The sequence below is a fragment of the Colletotrichum jinshuiense genome, chromosome 2 (assembly GCF_051148585.1).
Source record: "Colletotrichum jinshuiense chromosome 2, complete sequence".
Classification (NCBI taxonomy): domain Eukaryota; kingdom Fungi; phylum Ascomycota; class Sordariomycetes; order Glomerellales; family Glomerellaceae; genus Colletotrichum; species Colletotrichum jinshuiense.
In genome coordinates, this window is record NC_139309.1 from 3704007 (window position 1) to 3721112 (window position 17106).

The window sequence follows — 17106 nt, forward strand, 5'->3', positions numbered from 1 at the left end:
GGAAGCGGTAATGGTGAGGCCTTCCCCCCTCTCTCCCCTTCCCCAACAAATCCCCCGCCCCCAACGAAGCCCGTCGGACGGCTGGGAGGAATGGGCTTGGGTATTCAACGATGCGCCCCGGCCGCGAAAGAGCATGTGATGGCGCCAAGGACTGAACCGCGAGGAAAGTTGTGGGTGCTGTTGATCTCTCTGAGTGCAACGAGGGTGCTCGACGATGGTCGCTAGCCGCATGCCGTGGTGGCAAAATCCAACCACCCCCCTTCTTCGCCCGCAAAACACCCCGGATGCTCATGAAACAGGTGTGTTGATCTTTATTGCTTTGAGCGTTGTTTAATCACAGTCGATCTCTAGCTTGGGCATCGTCCTCTCGGGGAACATTCAACGCGTGGCCCGGCGGCGGAAAAGGCCCAATGCCAGCCATGTGGATGACGACAACCGGAAGGTTATGGTAGACGAGAAGCAAGATTCCCGCAGTCTTTTCGAGCTCGTTCTTCGCTCGCCTCAAAAGATGGGAACATTGAGATCCACCATCGGTACCAACCATCTTTGATCTCTCCTGCGAGACAAGGTGCCTCTGACGACGTGTAACGAAAACATGGCTGGAGCACACTCCCCAACTTTCTCTCGAACCATGTCAGGGCTGTATCATCTCTCGAGGCAGGCATACTCTGGCCGAGAGATTGACACCGCGGTTTCCCTCTGCTTGGGGGTTCGAGCCTGCTATGGCGTTGATTTTGTTGTGATCGGGAGCGATGGCGTCTGCCAAGTCACTCGGGGCATGTTGTTGCTTGAATACCGGGTATGTGATCAGTGATTTGATGATATTGCAGAACATCATTTCACTTAGTTGCGGTATATAAACCCCTGGCCAGTTCGATCCGGAGCTCTTGGACGAACACAGAGAGACTGGTGCCCACTGTAAGAGACGGAAGGCCCCACGGCACGGAGCTTCAAACCTTGGGTACACTGGCGGATGGCCCTTCCCTGGTCCAGCAAAGAGATGGCATGAGGTACCTTAGGAGCTCGTCGGTAACGATGACAAAGAGGTGGTGTCTCGCCTCTGCATTGTTCAATGGGCGAGTGTGAAGCCTTGGTGTGACATAGCAAAGGCCGGCAGTGGTTGATGTAACGCCTAGTCTTTGCGATGCAAGTTTTCTCGAGCCTCTGACTGATTTCCCAAGAATATATATAATGGTAATCATGCCGTCGTCTTGTAGAGCTCTCGTGGCGTTTCGCTAGTATAGGGGCTCCTGCCGGGTTGTCGAGAGTTCTAGTGATTGGGTCTATATGTAATAAGGAGCCATCGACCCAATAACTCCATCCGTGGCTTTTACATCGTCTGAAGTGTTTTGGCGCTTCGGAATCTCTCTACATATTGGGAGTCTGATATTAGGGTGGCGCCGCACTCGGGACGCCTGTGCTCTTTATTGAACCGCCCGATGCCATTGACCGGACCAAAACACAAAAGCACACTGTAATCAACTTGTGATATTCTCATCAGCTCTTCCGCTTGAGCCGAGAACGGGCCGGACTGAGTCCGCCGCCTTGAATCGGGCGCCGTATTCTGGACGGTGCTCGTCTCGAGTGGTGTTTCCGAGGGCCGAACGTACAAGCAGGGACGACATTGCCAACTCTAGTTCCGCGGCCATCTGTTGAGAGCCAATCTGATCTATGCCTCTTGATCTTCTACGTAGGCTAGAATATTGTTTTCATGCCTATCTCCCCGTTGCCCTCGATTTGAATTTATGGATGTATTGTGACACAATGTAGATATTCGTAGCCGCGTACCCTGGAACTTCAAATCCCTCTGGCTTCGTATATCTGACCTCGTCGTATATGTACGGGCTTTGCAAAAAGATCACATGGTCCAAACTACAGAGGGAAATGAAGAAGTCCGGTATGTCAACGTCGAATTTCAAAGACTGAACGCGAGTTTAGTAGAGCAGTGCGTTTGGGACCATGAACTGCCAGCATGTTACTTTGTAGAAAAGACATTAAATACACTCCCGCCGTCGTCGCCTCTATTGGTAAGTAAGCGACTACCTTTAGTCCATGGCATTCCCAGGCCCGGGGGTTTTTATCCTGGCCATTATATAACATATATATCTAGGACTATGTAAGACCATATATGACCCGAGCGGCGCCTTTAGAAGGGACTATAATTTCAAGAACATGATATTAGACGCCTGCGACGTCTCGTGTATGTTTTGACAAAGAAGAAAGAAAAAGAAAGGGCGCTGGCTTCTTACTTCTCTGGCTGGGCAGCCTACAACATCGTCTGCCTCAATGGTCCGCCTTCTTCCCAAGAGAAACTTGCATAACTAGCCCTCATCAACTGCGCCGACGATGGTAGAACTCTGATGCCTTAATGTATGCGAGGGCTGCTTGTGTACTTGATCATTCCCACTCATTCGTGACTTGAACTCCATAAAGGAGCAGTGGTTGATGGCCAAGGCACATAGGTCGAACGCCGAACAAGACTCGCTATTGTTCTACAGCGAGGCTCGATTGAAAGGTCCATCTCGAGCATGCGCGAATGACAACGCTGCCCTTCCCACCGAGTCCCGGCAACTGGAAACAGACACGGGACCTCCCCCGCAAATGGAGGCGCAAATGAGAGGCAGAGAAAGCCCGGGGGACCAACCACTCACGATGCCCAACCGATGTTCCTTTCTGCTGGATGGACCCCCCGTTTGGTCCGACAAAGTTCGAGAAACTGCATCTCGAAAATAACTCGCGGTATCGGCGGACCGCACGGTATATCCCAATATCTAGTAGACGCAGCCTACACGCCCGCCTACCTGGTCAATCTATGCCGATCTTACCCATCCAATCGTTCAGCCCCATCGGTAGGGTCTCTCTTATCTGCATGTAGGCTGATGATCATCGGGCTCGCGGAGACGCAAATCCCCAGCCTTTTTGTTTCGCCCGCGGCCTGATGATGCTCAACCCTTTGATATCTCCACTCTCCACTGCACTCGGGGCCAGCTCCGGTGACGGAACTTCGAAACATATGCCCGGGGAGGGGGAGGGGGGGATGCGTCTGTGGAGCAGTCCAACCTGCCCGACGGGACGGGAAGATGCAGCTCTCTCGAAGCAACATGTGGCACGAATGACGACAGCCAAAGGCCAGGCGGACGAGGGAATTGCATGATCGTGGCGCGTTAAGCCGTCGGGTAACCGCGACGAAAAAGGGGCGGGGAAAATGAAGCGGACGAGGAGAGCCCATGTCATTCTCATGTGCTTGTGCAACTCGACAATATTGTCGCGCAGCACCAGCAGCAATGCCCAACCCGCCGCTGCCCCGTCACCCGGCATCATCACTTCACGCATGCAGACTCCGTGGTCGTTCGCAAGAGGCCCCCTAGAATGGTCCCTGCCGGACCCTCTTTCTCTCTCTCTAGATTCTTTTTTCCCCCCCTTTCCGAATCTAGATCCATGAATCATGAAATGAAGACGCTCTTTTTCGGACCTGCCTGCCTACCTACACGTGCTACTATTGATGTCGCTCATATCCCTCTGCTGGATCGGGCCAAGCAAACATTCGTCGCACATAGGGGGACTTTTGAATTGTTTCGTCACCGTGATGCCTCCAAACCCCGAAAGGCTCCACAAACGGACAGGGGGGGGCGAAGGGGAGGGGAATTCGAATTCGCCTTCGTCAAGGAAGCGGCGAAGTTTGGGAACCAACTCAAATCTCTGCAGCGCGCGCGCGCGTACGAATCCCAGTCTATGATCATTACGATCGCAGCCCCTGAGATTCGCCCACACTAGATCGCCCGTCCATCGCAACTAGGTATCGCCAGAGCGACGATTCCAATCGTGAGAAGGGGGAGGGGAGGGGAGGGGGGGCCTATCCCACCGCGTCTCTGATGCCTGTGAGGCAGAAGCAGCAGAGATCGGTCCGCCCATCACCATCCAAGAAGGGGGTTCCTTCAGCAGCATACTCAATCGATCTGCCTGTAGCCGAGATATTGGCATCCATTTTACTCCGCTTAATCGTGGCGAGGCATGCATGAAGATCGATCCGGTCGATTTTCATTAGGGTTTTCCCGCCCACCTTCCAACTCCGTTCCTGTCCGGAGACGTATGCATTGTGACGGTATCACGCACAGCGGGCGTTGCCTCCACGGCTCCTCGCATACTCAATGAAAAGTCGCATGCCTGGCGAGAGTGAGAGCGAAAGAGAGAGAGGTCGACGTCCCCAAGCCTACGCTAAGCCCGACCCTGATGCTTCGGGCGCCCGCATCCTGCCCCCTTTCCCCCGGCAGACCGAGAAGCAAGGGAGCGGAGCGTGTGCCGCCATGACCTCTTGCCCCCTCTCTCCGACCGAGCTGCCGCATCCCGCAGGGTCGGCTTCCCCATGCCCACCGGTGTGGAGCCACCTCCCGCGCCGGAGCTTCGCCCTGCCGGCTAGCGGCAGCCAGGAAAAAGAAAGCCCGGGTCCTCACCGGTGAAGATTTTGGCCCTGCCCTGCCCTGGCCCCCCCTTTCCTGACACCCGGTTGCTCGTTTCCCATCGCTAAAGGGGGCAGGGGTGTATTTTGTTTAGTCTGCCTGTCTTCTCTTGCATGATTCCAATTGCCGTCCGTGAATTTCCATTTTCCTTTTTTTTGGGACCTCCGAAGGCGGGGACAGTCAACTCCCAAGACGAAGAAGCGTACACACAGCAATTACTTCTTGTAATTCCTTTTTTTCTTTCAAGGTCTCTTCGTCTGCTACGATGTCCACCACCACCAGCACCACCACCCCTGATCTAGAATTTCCAACCTAATGCCGCGTCTACCCATGCGGGCAAGATCAGCGTCCGCGCAAATTGCCGGCTTAATATCCGTTGAGGTTCCAGTGGGGGGGGGGGGGGGGGGGGGGGGGTTTCTGGCCAGCCATGAAAGGAGGGGGGAAAGCCATCTTCGAGCCCGTCCATTGTAAAGAAATTGGACAAGGGAGGGAGAAAGAACAGTGTTCTGGGCCCGGCGGTTCGGGAGATGGACGGGTGGAACGACTGGACGTCGACCTCCGCCGACTTCGCAACCCCGGGACCTCCTCTTGCCTTACCAGGAGAGCGTGCGGAACTCGGCAGATTGTCATCATCCCCAATCAGTCCTTGCTGACACACGTTTCCTATCAAATGACACCCCCGAGAGCAAGAAATTAGCAAACATGGGAACGGTTCGAGGGGCTCGAGACCGGTCAGCCAGTCAATTCCTCGGTCGGCCGCTCAGCCCGTTCGGCCAAACAGAGTGGTTCGCGTCCCACGCCCGCATCCTCCCCCCTTCCCCCTTGACGTTCCCGACTGAAGGGTCTCGTCCCTGTCCCTAGCAGATTCGGCAGGAGACGAGAGAGAAAAAGAAATGCCGAAAAAGATCAGCACCCAGACCGAAATGGGCTCCTGGTTGGAATCCATTGGATGGATGGATGACCGGGGATGACTTCCCCTTCCGCCAGGGCTGGACTGGTTCACCTCGGTGACATTTCCAATGAACCATGGGTTTCGCGGAGGAAATCCGGCGAGTCTGGATCGTGGGCAGGCTGAGAACGGGGGGGCAACTTGTCAGAGTGGACATGCTAGGAGAGCTCCAAACCGGTGTTTGTCCCTCCCAAGGATGTGGGTAGAAACCTCAGCGCCGCCCGCCTTTCAGCCCTCGCGGTGTGTCCGGTCAGCCCCCGTCAGATGCAAGTCACGACTTCGTGACCGTATTGGGAAGGGAGGGTCTGATGAATGGGGGTGGATGGGCGCGGGATTGAGAAGGGGGTCGTGGGAGTATTAGCTGAGGTTCCATTTCCGTACGGCGTACGCCTGGTGGCGACGAGAGGAAATAACCCGGCATTGCAGGCAAGCAAAGTACCTGTGAGGGTTTGGCGCCGAGTGACTGGTCGACGATGGAGGGGTCGCAGCCACGAGATTTGGACTGGAAGGCCGGCATAGAAGGTATGCTGGCGCGAGGGTGTCCATAACGTCCGCCATCCCTACTTGGATATGGGACGATTGGTGGTGCTGGGAGGTGGTGGTGGCCGGGAATCTGCACACTCGTGCATCCCGTCACAGATGCGTCCCTCTCCTTTGGGACGGCATGGGCACGCAGCAGAGGACGAGGAGAGGGGAGCAGAGGCGGAGGGCGGCGGAGACAGGCCACATGGCGCACCATGACAGACCACTGTGAGCACAGCTGAAGCTCTAGCATGCCTCATCGTGCTCTCCAGCCGGCGTAGGCCTGGTGGCGCTGGCTTTTCTTCTGCTGAGATCCCAATCTGAACCCTTGTAGTCTGCACATCGTCGTGGTATGGAAGCAAGGGGGGACGAAACTTGGAAGAGTATGTCTGAGCTTGCCACGCAGAGAGTAAGAGGATGATGGGAGGAGAAAACACGCCCGCGCGAGAAAGAAAGCTGAGACTTACGAGGCCAACGGCGTTGAGACGAGTGCGCGCGTGCGTCTGCGTGCCATCCATCAACGGTCTCGAGGCGACCATCGCCCGCTAGTTCGTGTCGGCCGGTGGCGCGGGGTTTCTGGAATTTGTGAGCACGTCTCCGGAAGCAGGCATGGCAGAGTCAGGTAACAGCACGCTGGGCCTGCCTAGCTTCACACCAGCGACCGTTTGAGAGGTGTGTGTGTGTGTGTGTGTGTGTGTGTTGCCTTCCTTCGCCTAGAGAAGCAAAGACGGGAGAAGAGAAGGATGGCTCGCGAGATGGTGTCGTGCGCCGAGGACGAATTCCGAGACAGCGCAGGCCTCAGACTTGTCGCCATCTCTGGGCGCAGCTGATGGGCTTGGAGGTTGGGAGGGTCCAGGACGCGTCCATTTTCGCCTTCTGCGACCCCCTCCCAACACAACACAACACAACACCACCACTCCATCCCGGCGTCGACGGGCAGGGCAGGCAGGCAGGCAGGCAGGCAGACGGGATATGCAGCAGGTCCTGCACGTTTGTCGAAGATGGTGAGACGGCTGCGAGAGAGATATGCACAGGACAAGGCGCCATGATTGGCCGCTGGCCGCATTCGTCGATTTTTGTCGCCGCCATCGACCACTGGCGGGCCAGGCCACTCTGGACTCGACCATACCCTCCCCCCCGGTTGACACTTTTCGGAGGCCAACAGGGTGTCGCGAGCGATGCGAGCAACACCCTCGGCGACGTCTCTGGGTAGATTCTCGCCAACCAACCTTGCCTGCCCTCCTGCGTTGCCGATAGGCCCAGGGAGAAACTCTGCCTGTCCGGAAAGGGGCCAATATTGCGGTCGGCGTGTAACATGGCAGGACATGTTGGTCAAATCCCGACTTGAGGACTGACTTGTCGTGGTGAAGCAGCAGCCCAGCAGCCGCCGCGCTCATTCTGGCAGCATGCATCGCGCCGCCGCCGCCGCACTGCATTGCAGACATGATGGAATATGTGGTCCTTGCAGCACAAAGCCCAGGGCCCCAAGAGAAACCTCCCCCAACGTAGCCGATATCATCAGCCGTCGCAGTCCGAGACAATTTGTTTACATGCACATGCAAAACAAACAACATGCGGCTTTTGTCAGTTATTACAACAACGACGACCGTTGCGTCAAAGCCCTGGAATTTATTTCATTGATTGAGCGTAAGCGCTCCCCGCAGACAATTGTTGGGAGGGGGCTAGTACGGTAGTGTCGGATGCCATGGTTTCCGGCGACTAGGAATCGTCGAATCCCACCTGCTGGGGGTGCGGGAGGGAAATACTACCAAAGCCACACGGCTTCTGTTCTCACGCCGTTGCAAGCGAGAGCAGCCCCCATCTCTAAAGACGTGCTTTGTTGATGTTGGTCTATCGAGGCTGTAACTGTCGGGCTCTGGCTTGTCAGAGAGTCCGGACACAGATTGAAGGGCGCTAGCTGAGCTATGTGCGTGATCGCCGTCCAGCAAGGCAAATATCCCAGGTCCAGGTCTCCATCAGACCCAATGGGCTGAAAGGCACAGGCAGGCATCCGCCATCAACCAGAAACGCAACCTCCAAGGTGTAATGGCCCTGACATGGTCGGATATGCACGCCGCCCATTTCGTCCATGTCATGCTGCTACTACTGCCTTTTCCCCTGCCCATTTGCTTTTGGACAAGCGTTAGGGAGCCAAGAAATCCAATCCTATGCAGCCTTTCCTGCAGCCAACCCCCCTTGGTGGATTATGAGGTGGGAAGAGCTTCAAAGGTGGAGAGAGACGAGCTTGCCTCATGGCCCTGAAGCCGATAGTCAGGTCCATCTGGTCCAGATAGTGTGGCGTTACGCCCGAGGCGATGCTATTCATGGACAATGGCCATTCTTACCCGCAAACTTCATTTTATCAGACCTTGTTCTGCTTCGCCGGAAGGCCAAGACAGGCTTGGGGCAACCGGTCAAGCAAGCATCAGAGCATATATGCCATGAGTTCAGGCGTGTCGGAAGCCGTTTGGTCTGAGCAAAGCGTTGCATGGCAGCCCCCCGAATCGGGCAACAGCAGACGAGAGGCCAAGATCGGCTTGCAGAATCCAAAGAGACCCCTGCTTGCCCCGGGCAATGGAGTAGCAGCAATGCCTGGTTGCCTCGAGTCCGGGCGAGGCCCCCCTCGAGGTGAAGCCGGGGAGGAAACATGAGCAGCGTGGGAGAGGGAAACAACAAGGGGAGTAGGGAGATGAGCTAGCTAGCTAGCATGGTCGATGCGAGCCATGGCCCATGGTTGATGTTTGATGCCCCCACCCGTCATTTCGCCAGGAATGCGGGGAAGGACATAACGTGACACAAGATGTCCGTGCAGGAGAGGGTTGGCAAGATTTCAGTAGGTATTCCATCACTCTCGCAGTCATGCTCCCACCATGGTCCTACGTCTCCTCGTCGGCCGCGCGGTGGGCCGAAACCCGTCATCGTATCGTGTTGTCTTGCCTGTACCCTCTGCCTGCAAATCCGTGCCCTGTTCGGTTTAAAATAAAAGAGAGCCACAGAAAATGCGGAGAGAGTGTTTGGATGCAACACCAGACGCCATTTTGGCACGAATAGTGGACCATCACCAGATCACTTCTCAGACCTCCCGTCCAAACGAGGCTTAGCATCCCCGGAGTAAGCGGACTAACCCTTTTTCTCCGTGACTTGCACCGCGCCAGAGATAAACGAGCACATGGGATAAGCAATATTGCAAGACTGGAGAGATGGGTTTGGTGCTAGGGCATCTGAGGCCACCTGCCCATCTGCTCGTCCGCCTCTTGTCGATGCTCAGAATGAAAGGACCGTGGTCCAAACATGCCCTCTCTTATCTGCGTTCTGATTCGCTGATCCGTTCGAAACCCACAGGAGAATTATGCCGGTCAAGGGTGGGAGTGTACGAAGACGAAATGGCAAGGCTGAGGTCAGGCGGCGGACGCAGTCGAGAAGCAAACAAGTTGCTCATTAATTAGTATGGATGGTGCAAACATGCCTGTCATCGCGGACCTCCCTGCGCTTCCTCTTTATTGGTGTAGGTAGTGTTTGTCAGAACCCTCATCCACTTGCATCCGAACCCAGTCCGGTGGTTTGGCAACGGGACGAGAGCGGCCCTCCATTTGAAGGGTTTCCCGCTTGGGTTCCTCATTACTGGGTCCATCATGTGCATGTCGACATCGCTCGCGCCTTGCTGCATTTGGCACAATCTCACCGTGGTGGCGGAGGCTCACCTCAGCATGATGCTCACCTTGTTTCCAAAATCGGTCGTGGTGTAGCCCGGAGAGTGCCCACTACCATCTTGCCTTGTTGAAACTGTCATCCACCTCGAAAGAGGCTACGACTCCGACATGATCCGTTGCCTAAACAAGACACGAAGTTACAATGTCGTCACCACCGGGGGGGTTGGGTCTGTGCTTCTGGTGAAGCCGCGGTGGGCGTGAGCAATAAAGCTGCACTACAGCAGGCCAGCGAGACGCCTAATAAGCCGCTCTGACTGGAGTGCGAACACAGGCCAGGTCAAGAGCTCAGATGGACGAGGCCCCCCTCCCTCCCCTGTCATCCTCTCTCGCTGGCCTGTCGTTTTCGCCAGTCGGCCATTTTCTTCGCGCAAACTCCTGACTCTGACGTTACACTGCAGCTTCGGGGCCTCCAGAGAAGACAAGGGAATGATTGGGCAGTTCGCTCTATGAAAGCTGAAAAAAAAGAAAAGAGAAGAAGAGCGTGGGGGACGACGCTGAGCGCAGCAGAGGGGTGACTGTAAGCAAGGCTACCCCCGGTTGTTGACATGGGTAATCGAGGCCGTAGGCGATCGCGCTTACAAAGTAGCAAAGATCGAATCAGGGCCCCAGACTGGCGTCTGTGTGTAAATAATGTACCCTGTGCTCCCGGAGACCAACTGCTTTTTGGGTCTACTATGGTACCGGGCCAAAGTTTTTTACCCCTGTCAAGTACATGTGGGCTGCAGCAATGCGCCCACCATACTGATTTTGGCCTAGCCCACATTGCAGTACATCTGTGCCCAACTTACCATTTCCCCTCACCAACTTATCCTACCTATTATCACCACCACCCACCACCACCCACTATGGAGCGTCGACCAAAGAATATCCATACAAAGCACCTGACAGAGCTCGACCGTATACGAATACGTACGCTGTATGAAGACGCCCATCTTGGCCCAACTGAAATAGCTAAGCAGACAGGCTATACAGTTGGGCAGGTTAAGCATGCTGTACGAGCTGAATCAGCTACTGTAAAGCCTCGTTCAGGTCGCCCACGAGAGCTTACTACCCAACAAGAAGCTGAGCTTGTTGAGTACGTCACTTCCTCTAAGCAAGGCCGTCAGGCTACCTTTCTTGAGCTTTCCAACCTACTGTTTAATGCTACTTTTGGAGTATACGCAATCCGCTCAACCCTCCGTCGCTTAGGCTTCAACCGACGAGTCGCACGCAAGAAACCACCAATCTCCGAGGTAAATCGATTGAGACGTCTCACCTGGGCTCAAGAGCATGTAAGCTGGACAACCGAGCAGTGGAGATCGATTCTCTGGACGGACGAGACGTGGATAACAGGCGGACACCATCGGAAGCAGTACATCACTCGTCGCCAGGGAGAAGAATGGGACCCAACTTGTATTATCGAGAAGCATCAACGCAAGCAGGGTTGGATGTTTTGGGGCTGCTTCTCGGGTGGCCGGAAGGGGCCTGGAATCTTCTGGGAGAAGGAATGGGGCTATATAACCGCTGAGACTTACCAACAGCGTACTATCCCTATCATCCACGGTTGGATTCAGCTATGTCGCAGCCAATTTGGAGATAGCCTCATCCTTATGCAAGATGGCGCTCCAAGTCATTCAGCTACAGGCACTCTAGAGGATCTTAACGAGAGGGGCGTACAAGTCATCCCTTGGCCGCCTTATTCACCTGACCTTAATCCAATTGAGATGTGTTGGAACTGGATGAAGGATTATATTGAGGATAAGTACGGCTGTATTGAGAAGCCTACATACAACCAGCTGCGGCCGTGGGTTAAGGAGGCGTGGGAGGCTCTACCAGACTACTTCCTGTATGACTTACTGGCTTCAATGCGAGACCGTTGCGAGGCAGTGATCAAGGCTGACGGCCTACACACTAGATACTAGGCAGCTGTATGGGCTGATTATGCTGGCTGATTATGTCAGCCATATTACGTGGATGGATTGGTATGTGGATCGGTACATAAGGGGGGTAAAAAACTTACCCATACCACCATAGTATGCACATTTTACCCTTACCCATTCCCCGCCAAACACGGTATCCATTCCCAGTCAATCTCGGCAAGGGGACCCGTAAACTTGCGCTTTCTCTGAGCTGCCGCCGCCCACATGACTGCCATGACGTGAGCTGCGCGAGAAAACATGCCATCCTTTCCCCATCGACCTCATACAAGCGGACGTGAGGAAGGTTCCGAGCCCTTTTAGATGCACGATCCACAAGGGGACAGAGATGAGGGACGCATGAGGACGTAGAGACCCCGCCGAGTGCGAGAGCCTCTCTCTTCGGGGTCGGGGTCGGTTACAGCCGCAATCCGACGATTTCACGACGTTGACGTCGACGACAACTACCACCCTCCCCCCCTGCCCCCTTCCTCCTCGCGCCTGCCCGTCACCCATGGCTTTGTGCGGTAGGGCGAAGGACGAGAGGCAAGTAGCCTAAACGAGGGGTAGCAAAGCGAAGCATCAGACAACCTTCAGATTGGCTACGCAACGCTACGCCAGCGCTAAGGCGGACGACGGACAGGTCATCGAATGCTGCTCCTCATCTCGGAGTTTGCCTTGCACGCCCTCGGTCTCCCGGGGGAGATTTCGTCGAGGACCGAGGCACTCCGGGTCTTGTAGGTGACTCCCACGAGGCGTGCGAACGGCGGCCTGAACTCTAATCACGGCCATGGGCTCCCCGTTCCACCTCATTTGCACCGCACTGCACTGCACTGCTCTGCACTGCACTTCATTTCACTTCACCGAAGACCAGCAACCCCTTGATGCACCCACGGGCAAACAGTCGAGACAGCCGCTATTGGTAAGCGCTGGTTGGATGGATGCCCTGACCAGCCGAAATTGCAGCCATCCATCTGTGAACGAACACGCCCAAGGGGGGGCGTGACGGCCCGGCGGAAGTGATTGTGGCATCTTCGCAACCTTGCAACAGGAGGGAGAGGCGCCCTGAAGAGCATGTCACTTCAGGGCGTCCCGCCTGCTGTAGTTACCCAAATTAGGGGGGTAGGGGGGGTCCTCAATACGGGAGACTCGGACCAGACCACCTCAGCCCAGCCCGCCCCTAATCAGCTCGCCCAAAAGGCGTGCTTCACACGGAATAGCCCACACCTTAGGCGACCCAACACCTGTCACAACCAGTCTGCACAACAGATCCAGTCACCCCGGATGCCCGTCCAGGCCCATTACTGGCGCCCGCCCGCCCGTTTCTGTCACATTCAGGTGGGTGACGAGAAGCCTCAGTCAGCGCCGAGCCTCTTGGTCTAGTCTCGGTTCGCCTCTATCTGCTGTCGGAATACTCTCCTTGGGCCCTCAACGTCGGCGGGTTGGAGGTACAGACTGATCCGACAGGGCGGATAATGCCTCACACCCGCTGCCTTCTTGAGCTTTCCATGCTAACAGGCGTGCCGCAGCCGTGCCTTTCGCATGCGGCTTACACCCATCTGCCTCTGTCTCTCTCGCCCGATCTGCAACACGTTGCACAACAGCCAACGAGAAGGCGGTTTCCCCTTTGGACCGAGTGCATTGGCATAGATAGTACTGGCAACGGTGTTGGCAGCGTCCGATACGACAACACTGTGGCAACGTCCGCCTCTGCATTTCCCTCCCCTTCCCTCGAGTTTTTGTTGGGGGAGTGGCCACAGCGCAGAGACTCATTCCCACGGCAATCAAGTCGTCAAACAAGCCGGCTCAAGGCAAGGTCGGACAGCGATGAAAATTTTTCACCTGGTCGGCCTATCGTCCTTCTCCGTCTCCCTTCGGAAAGTGTAACGGGTCGATCGACCATCCATGGTGTCTGGTCTCTGTGCGCCCGGTCTTGGTCGGGGTCTGTTCTTGCTTGTTATGTCCGCTCTGGGCCTTAGTTGCTTTTACTGCCCAGTCTGTTTTACATGGTGAGTCGTTCCGGAGACATGCATCAAGAGACGTCAACAACAGATACACGTACATAATAATAATAAAATAATAAAAATAAAACAGAGTTTTCATCTCTCTACGCAAGGCCGTCTCGGGTTCATGCTTCACAAACTGGATCATGTGATCCGAGGCGAGGCGAGTGCTGCTTGTCCGCTTCCGTCAAACTCTCTGACGCCCCCGGTTCACCGGGCTCGGCGTCAAGAAGGGAAGAAGAGAAAAAAATAAAAACCATCGTTCGAGAAGAAGCTTCCTGATCGGACCACAATTGACGCCGCAATTCGGGGGCGCTCTGCACAGCAAACTGTAGCGCCTGGGTTTCAAGAGGCCGGCGCAGCGCTGCTTGTTTTACACCCTTCCTCTGGTACACAACTCTCATCTTGCCGCGGGCGGGCGAATAGTGTAGAAGCCATCCATCTGCACAAGGGACACATGTGGACCGAGAAGGGGGGGGGGGGGAGGAAAAGAAGAAGAAAAGGACCGCATCGGTGATCGACAACCGGCAGTTCCCAATCTCCAACGGACAAGTCGATTACACCCGCCGTAGCATCAGCACCAGACACATTTTGCCGGTCCAACCACGCAGCGGGCGCTGCAGTAACAGCACTTTCTTGCAGCGAGGCAGGGGCCGTCTCACCCGCATTTCTTGCGGCAAAAAAATCCAACTCCTTTACCAGTTGGTATACATACACACAAATGTACATATTCACATACATACATACGTATGCGAAGCCTCAATCAATCAATCAAACATCTCACCTTGGAAATGAGACGAAAAGCCAGTCCCCCCCTGTCGTCGTCGCTACTATTCGCCCTCGGACTGATGCAGGCCCGCCGGATGCTGGGACTTCTCTCTCGGCTCCCGTCTCCCATTCCCTCCCACGCCCCCGTCGTCAGCCAAGGCTCACGTAATACGGCCGCCCCTGTGCCTCTCCCCCCCTTGAGCCACCGCAAGCCGGGGCAAATGACGTAGGCGAAGGTCACGACTTTTATTTTATTTTTTATTTTTTTCAAGGGACGCCGGTTTCATCTTCATCTGAGCTGATCCGAGAGAAGAGAGAGAGAGAGAGAGAGAGAGAGAGAGAAGGGGGGGGCGGACTCGGCACGGCAACCCAGGTCCTTGGGAAGAACACTGCGCAGGGCCCGTGGGCACGACACACGGCCGGGTGCCCTTCTCTTCTCTTTGTTCAAGCATCATCAGCGGAAACGCTGACAGGAACAGGTCGGCGAACCACGAGCCCGGCGGTCCCAAGTCTTGTCAGTGCCGTTGTCGTGCATGCCGTCTGGGCCTGCGGCTGCCCGGGAAGGGGGCCCTGAGACAAGCTTATGCCGTGCCCCTCGTCCCGTCTCCAGCGCCCGTGCAAGGAACATCTCTGACGGGACACACACACACACACACCCGCGCCTTACGTGTGAGGGCGAGGCTCAATTGGCGAGGACCTGGGTCCCCGGAGGTCTCTGAGGGACGTATTGCGGATTCAAGGCGATTGCTTTGAAAGGGTTCCGGGACGAGGCAAGACGGGCGGCCCCAAAAGGTTTTGCCTTGGCCACGCAAACGAACTCCAAACAACGGATCCCCCCTCCCACATGTCTCCCGTCAAATTCGAGGCCTCGTCAAAGCAGGGCTTTTCAATGGAGAGCTTCAATGCTGTGTGGCCTTGTCTCTACAGGGACTCGGCTCGGTGGGTGGTGGAACATGGCACTCACACTCACCACCCACTACGTACGCTCACTACACACGCGCGCGTACGTCCAGCAAAACCACTGCTGCCCCAGGTGGATGCGTCAGGGCCCTACCGGTCGCGGCATTGACACGGCCACACGTCGTCGAATCTTGGGCGGCTCTCGTTTCACCACGCTCTGGCTGGCTTCGTCGATATCAGGCCGAACGAATCACAAGCCGGGGGAGAGGGGTGGGGGGCCCACTAGTGTACCTAAGGTAGGTAGAGCTCTCCCTCCCTCCTTCACAAAGGCGGACCGGTCCAGGCATACTATAATCCGGGGTGGGTTACAAACTTACAACCAAAAAAAAAAAACCTTGACATCAATGGGGGTCCAGACCACGGGCGAACTAGATTTTCTTGCAAGAGCCGTTAGGGGGGGAGGCCCTGTCATAGGGTCCCCCCCGCGCGGGAGAGAGTTTGCCTTGCGGAATTGTAATTGTCATTTCGCTGTGCCGTTCAGCAGCCCCTTGGGAAGGGGAAGGGGAAGGGAAAGGGAAAGGGGGGTTCGCCTTGATGCGGTTCGCAATGTCATCGAACCGGCACCTAAATTTCCAACCAAAATCCCCCCTGGAACGAAACGGCACGGACCACAATTTTCTGGGTAATTTTTCATGTTTTAATTTTTTTTGGCATTTTTTTATTTATTTATTTCATCTTTCGTTGGGGGAGGCCTTGACATTGACCACCTCGCCTTGCCTGGTCTCGTTTCATACGCTTTTGGGGCCAGCGGGTTTGCGTGGGTGCCTGAGTGCGTGGTTGGTTGGCACTGTGGCGGCCCTCTGCCGCCCGCGACAGTCGTCGTAGCAGCAGCGCCCAGCAGCCTGTGTGTACGGGCCGTAGAGGGATGATGGTTCGATCCCCCAGCGGCCTAGAAGCTTATGCCCGTTCTCGGTTGCACCGGCTGGGCACTCCCCTCCTCCCCGTCCCCTGGGCTCGCCTGTTTGTGCGAGCTTCTGAACACAGATCTTACCCGCCCGCCGTTTTCCCTTTCCGCGGCCCGCCTGCTGAGAGGGCAGGGAGCGGGCCAGGACAGAGATTTTGCTCCCGCCTCCTTTTTCCCCCCCTTCCCTGCCTTCCGCGCCCAAAGATGGCCCGATCTGGGCCGTTTCCGTCCATGTATGATCCGATGTGTGTCTATCCAATGTGTGTTTTCTGGTCCCTCACCTCGCCTACGGGCCTTGGGAACTGGGGCCGGAGCCGGGTCCAGCCAGTGGGTGATTGCTAGGTGGGGGGAAGAGGAGGAGTATTGAAGGGAGGAGAATTTTTCTTTGCTTTTTTTTTCATCCTCTCCTCCACTCTCCTTATGCCCGTCATTCATGCTGGCGACGTGTCACTCGGGGAATGTGACTTATTCTTTTTTTCTCTCTCTCTCGTCGTCCCTGTCTCCTCACCCCGCGAATCTCGATCCTCTCGGCAAGAGGTGGTCGGCCGGCTACTGGGGGGAGGGGGAGGAAGAAGGGGCGTGGAACGTCCATCTGCTTCACCGGTGAGGATGTGGACCCCTTGGACATGGAGACGGGGAGATAAAAAAAAATTCATATATCGCGAGGCCCCGAAGGGTTGGGCCGTGGCACGCTGGGGCGAGACAATTCCCTCCAGTAGGCGGCTTGCGTACCTGCTCCGGGACCCAGCCCGGCCCCAATCCCGAGGGCGTCCTACAGCTACCCCCGAACGAGAGCGAGAGAAATTTGAGAGAGAGAGAGAGAGCGCGTGTGTATGTGAGAATGAGAGGAGGAGTGAGACTTGCTTGGGGAGGAAGGGTGGGCCGCCCGTGAGGCGTCCGTGTATGGCCTGATCCCGCCGTGTCGGGCAGGGCCACAT